General features: G+C 44.0%; 1 long non-coding RNA gene across 1 annotated transcript; it reads left to right on the forward strand.

Moving 5' to 3' along the window:
• Nucleotides 1–2,848: 2,848 nt before the first annotated feature.
• On the forward strand, nucleotides 2,849–10,675 carry LOC309699640. Its single transcript, XR_014274419.1, has 3 exons — nucleotides 2,849–3,657; nucleotides 5,771–5,914; nucleotides 9,041–10,675. It is a non-coding gene; the product is annotated as an uncharacterized lncRNA (long non-coding RNA).
• The last annotated feature ends 1,427 nt before the right edge of the window (nucleotides 10,676–12,102 follow it).

Below are 12,102 nucleotides of genomic sequence, written 5' to 3' on the forward strand. Positions count from 1 at the left end.
CGATCCAATACCAATACCAACTTTGGCATCCATACTATCGACATTTGGATTGATCATCCCACCTTTACTAGCTAGCTAACAAGTTGCATTCATAAGCTGTATGAGTGCAAAGCACAGATAAACATCAGCATATTGGCTAATTAGGACTAAGTAGGGGACTAATATATAACACACAGCAAGCCATTATTTTATTTCAATTATGCATCAACATTGATCCCAGACCTAAGAGACACTGACTAGAACACCCCCAGGACACATGTCAATTAACAAGGTAACTTCCCCCCACTAGTGGGCTGCAAATATGCTTTTTAACACTGTAAAGTTGGACACAGTGTTTTTGCAACTTTAGTGTTTCAGTGTTGTCTGACTATTTTCCCCTCCAGTGGGTGTGGTTTCCAGAGCATAGATGAGATTTCCACTGTCTATTACAGTAAATCCAATGTCCAATCCACAAACACATGCTAGTAAGTTCTGCCGTTGCACATTGGCAACCTCAACCAAACACACCTGAGCCTTTCCCTCAGCTCTCTCAGGTATATCTGAGGATATTTTAAATATTCACTTCTTCTGTTACATTCAGAGGTCAATAGATTCACTTCTCCAGGAATGGGGAATTTTGGAACTGCTGCCAGCACACCAAATAACACTTCTGGATGGCTCCAGCTTCCCGGTGAGCTTCCAGTAAAAGAAACTGGTGGTACCAGCCGCTTTCCAGTTCACACATGCACACAGTCACAGAGTGTCAAACCACAACACACTCACATTGCCAGGAAGGGGTCAAATTAATGGCTGACTTTGCAGCTCTTGGGCAGACACTCAGACACACATATGCACAGGCAAACGCACACACTTGTACTTGCTCGCGTGCACACGCACACACATACACAACCACACAAAATAATTCCATTTCTCCCCCTTTCACCGCCCTTCCGCTCAGTGCCACTCTGCTTTTTTTCCTTGTTCTCTCTCTAATTTGCATAATGTACTCGCTCCTTCTGAAGCTCAGGGTACACACACACACACACACACACACACACACACACACACACACACACACAGATGGCACCACTGGCTTCAGACACAGTGCAGAGTGGGGAATGTGAGGGGAACGAAGGGACGAGGAGGAGAATGTTCTGGTAAAATAAACACACACACACGCAATAATACCATAATTATCCTGGGCACTGGCCTTGGCACTAACCTGGGGAAAACCCTGATGTGCCAACTCACTGCACCCAGTGACCTATCTCAGCCAGCTGGAGAGGAACACACTGGCATGCATACGTAGACGTATACATACAGCATGCACGGGCCCATTCATGCAAAAACATTCATGCATACACAAAGTACACAAAGCCAGCAGTGCAGACAGGCTAAGTAAACTCATCATCATCTCTTCTGTTCTGTTTAATCACTCTTGCCTTTTCATTTGTGCATTTAATTATTCGATTTACTTATTTTGGTTTTCGGAGGGGGTCAGATCACGTCTGTTTTGTTGGACTAAGTTATCCTTGTAAAGCTCTGGGCCTGATTATCCTGTGATGAGTCACCCAGGGGTGGGTCAGAGGGAGAGAGAGAGAGAGGGAGGTGAATTCAGTGCACAAGAACCCAACAACCAGGCCACTAGTTACATAGCTATAAACAGAGGGAGAGCGCGCACAGAGAAATGGGCCTTGAAAGGCATCAATCCCTAGCTCAGGCATGGGAGAGCTCAAGTAGAATGAGGACAAATCACACCACACACACACACACACACACACACAGACAGACAGCCATCATTTAACCTGCTTCCTTTTCTTCTTGTTTATCAAAGCTGTGCAAGATGGGCTCTCTGGCTACCGAGAGCCACCGTTCCCGACGCGATTCTCACCAAGCGGTACATGTCGGGTCACATCATTTACTTGCTAATGTAGTCAGTAATCACAGAAAGAGAGAGAGAGGGAGGAAAATAACAAAAACAACAGGCTGTCGAGGACAGATCTGCAGCCGGCAGGCTTTGTTGATGCCACAAGAGCTGCGGTCGTTTCGGATAAAGTTGCATAACATCTCCCTCATACGGGAAAGAGGAGGAGGGGGGGTGACATTTAGAAATGGCCAGATAGATGGGGGGTGACAAACACATGTTGACACACAAAAAGCCATGCAAGCTTTCCCACTTTTCACTCAAGTTGCTCTAATAAGTTAATTTTCAGGAAAGTTGAGGCATTTATGATAAAAAAACAAACTAATACTTATATAGCCTACACTTTAGCAAAGAGTTTCGAACTTGAGTGGGTTTTCTTGTACACTTCCTACACATGTATACCGTATATATGCACAAACATATGCAAACACCCACAAGATTGTGGAACAATTGCATTCAAGTTTCTCTTATTTGACTTGATAGACTCGCAGCACTCACAAATTTCTGTGCCTCGCCGTCACTCTTCAAGACTTTTTTACTTGAGGGGGGTTCTTCTGTTTTACTCAAATATAATTTCCTGCAGGAGCACTCACATTTCTGGTCAAGTTATATCCTGCCAAAGTAATATTTGCTCTGTTTGAGCAGAATATTTCAGAAGGCCATCCACTTATGCGCATGAACACACATTCACACACACACACACACACACAAGCGCACATATCTGCTGAGCCTGATTCAACAGGACTGGTCGGTGTTCTCACAGCGCTAACTGTCGCCACAGTGAGAGGTCAAACAGAAACAGTAGCACAACTTATATAAGTCACAATAACAGGCGCAGGGGGGAAAGAGGGTGAGGGGAGCGTGGGTGTGTAAATGTGTGTGCGAGCAGAGAGAGGAACAGCTGATTTTATGCTAGCTTCTCTGCAACTTCTTCAGTAACCCAGGGAAGCTGTCATTTTTCACACCAAGACTCATATTGCTTCTTTCATAAGTGACAGTTACATCATATTTTATCTTCAGAAATTTAGTAGCTAACAAAAGCATGGAACAGAACATTAATAATAAGATTTTTAAAACAGAAGTGCATATTGGAAATGCTAGCGGCACTAGAAGCTAGATAGCTAGATAGCTAGCTTGACAGCTAGTTAGCTTGCTTATCCGGTTGTTCAGTCTGACGTCACTAGCCGTGTCTGGACCTAAACTCCGCTGCAGGTCCATATATCAAACGATCACTATGGCATTACTGAGAGTTGAAAAACTGTCTAAAGTCTTTCATCTTTAATAAAATGATCAGCGTTCTGCTCTACCAGGTGTAACAATTGAGTTTAGCATCCAGGCATCCATGAAAACGGAATTTATGACATTTAACGGAGTTAGAAGTTAGCAGGGAGTTAGCTCGCTAGCTTCTATCTAAATACAATATAGCATGTCCTGACTGCGGGGTTTTGGAAACAAATTAAAACGTACAGCTCTGTTATCACTTCCAGCATAAATGAAGACAGAAAACTAAAAAGCAGTGACGTTTGTAGGGTTACTGAAGTTGGGCTAGCTGGTATATGATGATGTGCTACGTGACCGCTAGCAACACAGCTATGTTAGCATAATATAAACAAGCTAACTTTTTTTCCCACTCGATAAAAGTTAACGTGAGTGTTCTCGGTGATCAGGAACAAATGTAATCGCATGGCAGGATGCTGTAAAAGGACCAAACTTCAGCCAGGAGAACAACTGAGATAATCCATCCATAATACGAGGTTAGTCATTCATATACTGCTGCATGGGCTGGGTTGTAGTTACATCCTAAGGTTTTAAAAACTGAGCTTAAATAAATGATTAGCGGTAATAAAAGCCGAGGGAGGTCAACAGTGATCACTGACTGTTTTAGGAGCTTTTTGAGATCAAATAGAAGAAAATACATAACATTAAACATGTTAACAACACAAAAGCCATATTAAACGCAGGCTACTTTAGGCCCGGAAGTAGGATTCGTTGCGTCATCACTGAACAACCGGATTAGCATTAATCTGTAATTCACCATGATATTAAATGAGTGCTAATTATGGTTAGCTAAAGCAAGCTTAAAGAATATACCTATAGAAAGCAAATAATGTTTATTTCAGCTATACAGACAGTTATTTTAATGGTTCAGTCACACTAAAGAAAAGATAGACGCCAATTTTGCAACTACAAAAAATCATTAATGTCCACTAACAATACTGATTTTTTTCTGCATTCAGTAACCAATTGCAAGTCCCCCAGCAGTTGAGCAGTCAACACCCTCAACCTCTGGACAACCACTTTTGCAAAATGATTGCACGGGTCATCTGTTGGGTTGCAACCTGTCTCCAAATAATTGCAGTGCAACTCAGACTGAGTGCAATCACTTTCAGACAGTCAAATTTGTAAAATGGCTTACCAACACATTGGAATTAATCTGAGTCAGTCTGTCCATGAATTAGTTAAATTGCTATTGTGGAGCAATTACGTCACCTTTATGAGGATTTTCAGTTTAAGATCTATAAGGTAATATCTGGACGTAGTTACTGTGAATTTCTGTGTGCGCAGATGGCAACAGATTTGAAATTTACACCAGTTTATTGCAATTAATCACTATTACATGTAAATGCTAACTTTACCACATTCCATCACAAACGTAAAGACTTATTCTGTCTTATTGCTTTTTTCTCGACATCTTAAAAGTTGCTTTAAAGACAGCGAGTAGTCGCAGCTCTGGACGCCGTCTTTTAAGTAACCACTTCAAGGGCAACAAAATTGTAAGACCAATGGACATGGTTGTTGGTCATCCAATGGTCTCCAAACACAGTTTTCCCTGCTGTGACTGTAGCATAATGTAGGTTTCCACTTTTGGAGACAGCATCAAGTGGCCATTTGATTAACTGCAGGTCCCAGTCTTTCTGCAATGGCCTCATTTGTCAGGCTCTGAAGTCGTTCCTTGGCTTCCACTTCCACTTCCACAAAGTTAATCAGTTAATCTAGCATGCTAACACTGGCAAATTCCACTAAACGTTACTCTTTGTCCACGATTATTCAGCACCTACTCCATCACGGCCTGCTCCCGAACATTTATTTGGGAAAGACATGAAAAGGAGCATTAGCGTTAGCGGTCTATATGCTTTCTTGGTTCCGCCAACAGCGACCATAAAAGCATACAGAGCTTTCATGGTTGCTGTTGTTGTTCCAAAATCACCAAAGTCAAACATGCTATAAATCTCTTCTGGGTTTTTTTTTTGGTGATTGCAGTTTGGCTCAAACACAAACACAAGTCTAAACAAACAGCAAAGACTTAAATACTTTTAATTTCTGTCCCGCTTTAATGCCAGATTTTCACTCGCGTGTTACCCAGAGAAAAACTGCCATGTCACCAGACTGGCTGAGCTGTTCGCCTAAAAGGCAAACAAAAGATTATATACTCCATTACAAAAAAGTCATGAGACTGTAGAGGATGCAGCATCTAGTATAGTGAGGGTGAGGATAGGATACAAGTTCGTACTGACTAGGACAATGAATGTGTAGACTTCAAGAGTGATTCAGTGCGTCAGTTTAAAGGGGAGGGTGGAGAGGACAGAAGGACAGCAGAGGGGTAGAAACGCAGAGGTATGCAGGAGAAAGGAAAGAGCAAGAGATTTTCTATAAGCTTAAGATAAAGAGGTCATGCTGCTCGTTTCTGGGTCAGCTCACATTAAACAGGCAGCAGCACGGAGCTACCGTGGTCCTCGGCCCCGTGGAGGCGCAGCGGTGCGGACGTGCTTCCACCGACTGTGACCGCACATTAGGCACTCACTTTGAGCTGTACAGGCACCGCTCAAGGCGTCAACACATAAAGCTGCCCTTTCTTCTAATCCGCAGCATATAGAGGCGCACACACAGAAGTACATCCAAGAGCCTGGCAGCTAGTGGTGGAGTTTGTGTGTGCCGACTGGCATTAATGTTAACCTAAACTCTGATCAGTGACAGTCCCTGGAACGCTGCTGAAGGCATAAACACTGGAAGGTAATGGACACACACAAACACACATGCAGGACATGGTATGGAATACATATGAGACTGAAATGATGTGCAGTTACTGAGCTGTCAGCGGGGCACACGAAGCTTATTTTTATGTCACATTCCTACGGTTGTTTATGCTAGGACTGATCTGGGAAGCGTGATGGAACTCAGGCTTTTAGACTCCGGTGGTAAAAATTTAGCCCAGCTTCGGCTGATCCTCGGCAGATGACAGTCACACAGGAAAGAACAGCACGTCCCTGCCAAATCGCACCATTTAGCTAGCTGCTAGTGGTTTAAAGGAGTATTTCAGCAAGCAGATGGTATTAAAGTAAGACACCTCAGAGATGGATTTCAGAAAGAATGCTCAAAATCAAAGACAGAGAAACAGAAGTGTTGCACTTTTTAGTCAGCGTGGGCCAATCTCCACTGCTCAGTCCTACAGTTCGCTTCTCTTTTGTTTAGCTATCCTTCACTGGAAAAATAAATCTTTTCCTTAATCACTGAACATGTTGCTAGTCATGTAAAATCACAGGCAATAGAAAATATACTGCAGCCTATGACACTTTTCCCACTAAATGCACATAATTCATAGGGCAGGAATGGTCGAATGCAAAGCAAGGTCAAAGTTCAACAATCCCTGTGGCCCATAAACTGGTGAATCATCAGTAAGGTCTGCAACCTGTTGCTTTTTAAGTACAAAGAAAGGGTATAAGGACATAATGCAAAAAGAAAATCAATGCTACACTCAGACTAGGGGAAACAGTGGTTAGAGGCCGTAGCACAACCAAAATTACTGCAACCGTGTGCAGTGAACTTGCAATCTTGCCTTTGAAATATTTGCTTCAAAGATGGGGATCACGGCTGTGACCAATCACAGTCATTCGGCGTCTTCAGATGGCTTTGTTGCGTCAATCTGCAATAAAACAGGACCGTCAGTCTGCAGCTGAATAGCGTCTGGTTGGCAATTATATGCAATGTTTGTGATAACACAGCGATGAACTGTGATAAATCATCAAAAATTGCAAATCTAAATAAACATAAATTCACATGAACTCAGTCTATAGATTTGAAACTAAAATTCCTCCACAACAGCAACATAGTTGCCACAGGACACTGATTTACCTACATCAGGTGACCCGTGCAATTAAAAGTGGTTGTCCACACTAGTTGTAATCAGCCTCTACGAGCGGAAAAAATTTCAATGCAACCACCCAGTCGCAAAGCAGTTGCTGTCCTATTTTTACTCCAGTGTGGCTGAGCCATTGTGCAGCCCATTGCTGCTTCCGCCATTGCAAACTGCCACCTGCATTGTGCAGAAAAGCAAACTGAAAGTGACAGTCTGCATTCAAATAAAAGTAGTGACGCCACCAGCAAAGACATTTATAGCCTAGCTCTTCATATAAATCAAATTTTGCTCCACAAAAGTGAATTTCTAATGACTTGTTCACTTTGAGCAGTCTAAGCGTTAAAAGCAACGAGACTTGTTGCCTTGTTCTGCGATTTGTTCTTCATGACACATGCAGTGGGAACAAGTCTGCATCCCTACGACCCGGCTCATTAGAGTTGGATTTGTGCAAAAATGATCTACAGCCTCACCTCCACAGCCACAGAACATATATTACAAGGACGAAAACACGAGTAACACTTTATAGTAACTGTTAGTTTATTCAATCATCCAGAGACAGCAACAATGTTACAATAACCAACCAGCTGTTTAACTCAAATACTACTACCACTTATTAACAGCCATTATAAAGTGCTGCGACGTGTTTCACTGAGCTGTGCATCAAACTCATTGGTCTGAATGAACTTCCTGTCATAAAGCTGGATCTGTCAACATGTGAGCTCATTAAGGCCAAGAATACACCCACGACACCTTTAGGACCTTCGAAATAGCACTTCAACCTAACAAGACAAAGGTCCTCTCCTTCCACTCGCTGCATTCATGATCTTCACCAGCGACGGCGTTGGCTCAGTTGTTATGGAGATGGAGCTGCTGAAGCTCAAGCTCAGCAGCTACCGAACAAGGGTAAGGGTTAAGTTTGAGTTCCCTGGAAACAGATTGCAACGCAGACCTGGAGTCGGATGTTTTCTCAAACTTCTATTTCCACGGCTTTCATGCCGAGCTGTTGTTTTGGAGACTTCTCCTTCTGTCGGCTTGTCAGACCTTGAATTGGGCTGAGGTAAGTTCGCAGCACCTCCCCACGATGCGGGTTAATGCGGGTGAGTTTTTTACATTCAGGCTCTGTTTACTGCTAATTTCACATGGTTAAACCAAAGATTTTAAAAGGCACAACTAACCTTTTGTCGCCTCCTGAATGTCGTCTATTCATTTTGGGGCTAAATGTGTCACATGTCTGAGTGATAACTACAGCAAAACTGGCCACTTTCACCTAAATTCATCAACTAAGCTCTAGCTAAAGAGCCAAAACAGGAATTTGGGGGTGTTGAGAGGGGTGGGAAGGAGGAATATTTTTTCAAGGGCAAATAATGGACCCGACTGAACTGAACTGAAAGCAGCCATTAAATAAAAGAAAGACAAGAAAGAGCAGGAGAAAGAGGCAAATATCTTTCCAATTATCAGCTCTGGAGCATTTTCTTAAGAGAGAGCTGAAAGGACAGGTTATTAAGCTTTAATGCATCACAGCATAGGAACCATTCAAGGCCTTCTCCCTCATTAGACCTACCACCAGCCTCACAGTGTGTGTGTGCGCGTGTACGGCCTCACACTACACTAAACACTAAACACAGAGTAATGAGAGCGTGAGTGCGGGCTAGTCCGCTTACAGACGGAATAATTGCAGATTTAGCCAACATGGGCATTTTCATTCCCTTGTATAGATGGGATTAGCACACGTACAGCAAACAGGAGTTACATTTTCCTAATAAAACCATTCAGCGGGATCGAGAACACTGTTGGACCCACACCCAAGCGCTATATACAAAATGTATGACAGAGAGAGAAGAAAAAAAACCAAAAATTTGATCAGATTTTCCTGGATGTAACATTCTTTTAATGAAAAAAAGAGAGAGGTAATACTTATAGAAACACTGGCACCGCTCCTCGCGGGATGTGGCTCTGATCTCTAACTTTCATTTCTCGCCTTTGTGTTTTTTTTCCTCTCCCAGGCAAACAAACAACATGATGAAATTTCTGCGGATGATATATTGCCCCGGTTGATGTCAGTGTATTAGAAGTGTGGTGTGGGGTTGATTCCGCAAACAAAGCCAGAATTGATTCTCCTTATTGAAATCCACCACGTAATATCTGAGGGGATCCATCTGGACCGCAAAGCTCTCTCGCCCTCTATAAATAAAAGCAGACTGAAGAGGGGAGAGTGGAGGAGAGGGGGGCAAAGGAAGGAAAACGGGAGCCTCACCCTGGAAAAGGGGGGCTCCCGATCGACGTTGGAGAAGACGGAGGAGGAGGAACTTAAACAATTTGGCCTGCTCGGTAGAGCTGAGACTTCGGCGCTGCCAGACGGCACCATATGAAGGCATTAGCGAGACAAAACACCGCCTAACACCCAGTCCAACTTCCTAGGATCAATGAAGAGGCATTGGCTGCGGTGCCTCTGCTCAGTCAGCCACTAACTCTCCTTCTGTCCATCCAGTGATTATCACCATGTGTGCACACTGTGGCCCCGGAGTTTGATGAGGATGATTTTCCCGTAGATGGGATGATTAATGTGGCTGCTCTAAGATGCTGAGTGAGATTGATGCTGCCCACTATCCCCTGCATGCCTAATCTTTCATCCTTACAGTAAATATGACACAATGTCCATATGCACGTGGAAACGGCCTGATTACAAACAGCTTGCGAAGCCCTCGTCCCGTTTAATGATTACATCCAAAGGCACTCTGAGTCAAACGGCCGTTTCCCATAATGAAATTAGCTGGTCGCACTATCTGCCCGCCTCTGAGCGCGAGGCAAGGAGTTTCCGTGAGGGTCACCCCAGCTAAGTAATCCTAGTTAAGCAACTCGAATGCAAATGAGATGTAAATCAAGCTAAAACGGAACACTGGTTAATTTGGCCTCCTGACATTGCAAACAGTCGCAGGGGGATCCGATGCAAATTGCATGCAAATGACAACTGACGGTCTTTGTCTCCATTGGCTCAAGGGTATGAGCCTACGAGCTCAGGTTCGTGTCTGGTTTTGTCTATGCAAATATTTAATGTATCCAAGTGGAACTAAAGAAAGTAAATACCCACTGGAGAGAGGGCTGGAGAGGTGGACGGGGTTCACAACAGGTCACGAGGCTGTCATCGCAAGAGCTGAGGCATTATACACCCACACCGCACGGCCCCGGCGCAGGAGAGGAAAAATCCAAAACCTCAGACCAGAGAGCGCGAGTGAGCCAGACGTTACATTCCGACCGCTCCGCGTTTACCAAAAGCCAGGACCCAGCTGTGTGTGATCCAGCCAACTCCTACATCATCTGGAGCCTTGCCTTATATATTCACTGCTGAGATCAAGCCCTACAGTACAAAGCCCCACATATAATTTTGGCAATCCTACCAGGCCTGTTTTAAGACCTAACAGAGAGCGTATCTAAATCCAAAGCCCCCTGGGAAGAGGTCAAATCTTTGCGGAGACGAGCCCCTAAAGACCAACGGGGTGAGCAGAATGACTTTCCTGGTCCATGTACCGACCCCCAGTATGGATTCTCTCACACAAGAAATTGATTTTCCCTGCAATCTTCTATCAACCATCAATATCAACCATCAAAAGAGGTGGAAATCAACTAGTGGCAGCTTCTGTTTGTGTCTCTTTTCATCTATTAAAGAAAAGCCATAAAGTAAGAGAAATGGCCGTCTCCTTGCCTCTCTCTTTTCTCCATACATCACAGTGTGTCTCAGCTGGTTGTGCACAGCACACACCCAGCCTCTTCAGGCTTCAGTGCTCTCTCGCCTCTCATTTACTCTGAACGGGGCAAATTCATGTGTTGCCCCACTGAACCAACGATTTGTGGCTTCGCTTTTGCATGCGCTGAAAAGTTAAGACAGGTTCAGCGTTTCAAGCGCCAGCCAAGAAAAACACGTTTATTAAAATGCTCCAGTGCTGCCATAAGCCAATGAAATCATATCATGAACAGAGAGGGCGAGGTGGTTGCTAGGGCAGCCTGTCGGTTCACATCAAAACTAAGGAGAAGCTCATCACAGTGGTTGAATTATTGCACCATGTGTATGAAGCTGCCTTGGCTCATGCAAACTGCTAATCAAACTTCTGCTTCGGCAACTGTCAAAACAGGACTAGAAACCAGTTAGCGACCACCCGGCAACCACCCATCGCAAGGGGAAAATGCAGTCACCGTAAAATCGACTGCTAAAACCCAAGTCATGCAGACCTAGGGCCTGTTCTTCGTACGTCGCTTACTACATCCAAGATCAAATGACACATCCAAGACCAAACCATCGCGCTAACCGTGAGCTCGCTAATCCGGTTCCCCGAACACACCTGCTGTTGACGATTAGTACAGCTGGACGCAGGAATGTGACATCACTGGGTGTCGTAAAAGGGGCTACGCATCGATAGTAGAAACATTGATCGGCAACCCGCTGATTGGTCGGCGAAAATGTCGAAGGGGCGTGCTCGGTATTTTCCGGCAGCAGAGCAAGAACTCATGAGTGAGGGATTTCAGGAGTTTCAGAGTTTAATTAAAACGCAAGAGAACACTGCAAAGGCTGCAAAAGCAAGGAGAGAGGGCTGGCAGAAAGTTGCTGACAAATCAAACTCGTAGGTAATTTAATAATAATAATAATAATGGATTGGATTTATATAGCGCTTTCCAAGGCACCCAAAGCGCTTTACGATACCACTATTCATTCACTCCCACATTCACACACTGGTGGAGGCAGCTACAGTTGTAGCCAGGCTGCCATATCGCGCCATCGGCCCCTCTGGCCAACACCAGTAGGCGGTAGGGTAGATCTATCATATGACACTATATTGTCCAATATCATATGGCATTATATTATATTATAATATGTTATATTATATCCCCTTTCACATTAGAGCCACAACAGGACCCACAAGAACATGGGAACAAGTAAAAGTGGAATACAGGAGTATTCTACAGAATGGTAATATTTATCTCTTAGATTGCTTTGCGTCTCTTGGCAAGGCAAGGCAAGGCAAGGCAAGTTTATTTGTATAGCACAATTCAACAACAAGGTGATTCAAAGTGC

Source organism: Aulonocara stuartgranti (assembly GCF_965226115.1).
Source record: "Aulonocara stuartgranti genome assembly, chromosome: 22".
Classification (NCBI taxonomy): Eukaryota; Metazoa; Chordata; class Actinopteri; order Cichliformes; family Cichlidae; genus Aulonocara; species Aulonocara stuartgranti.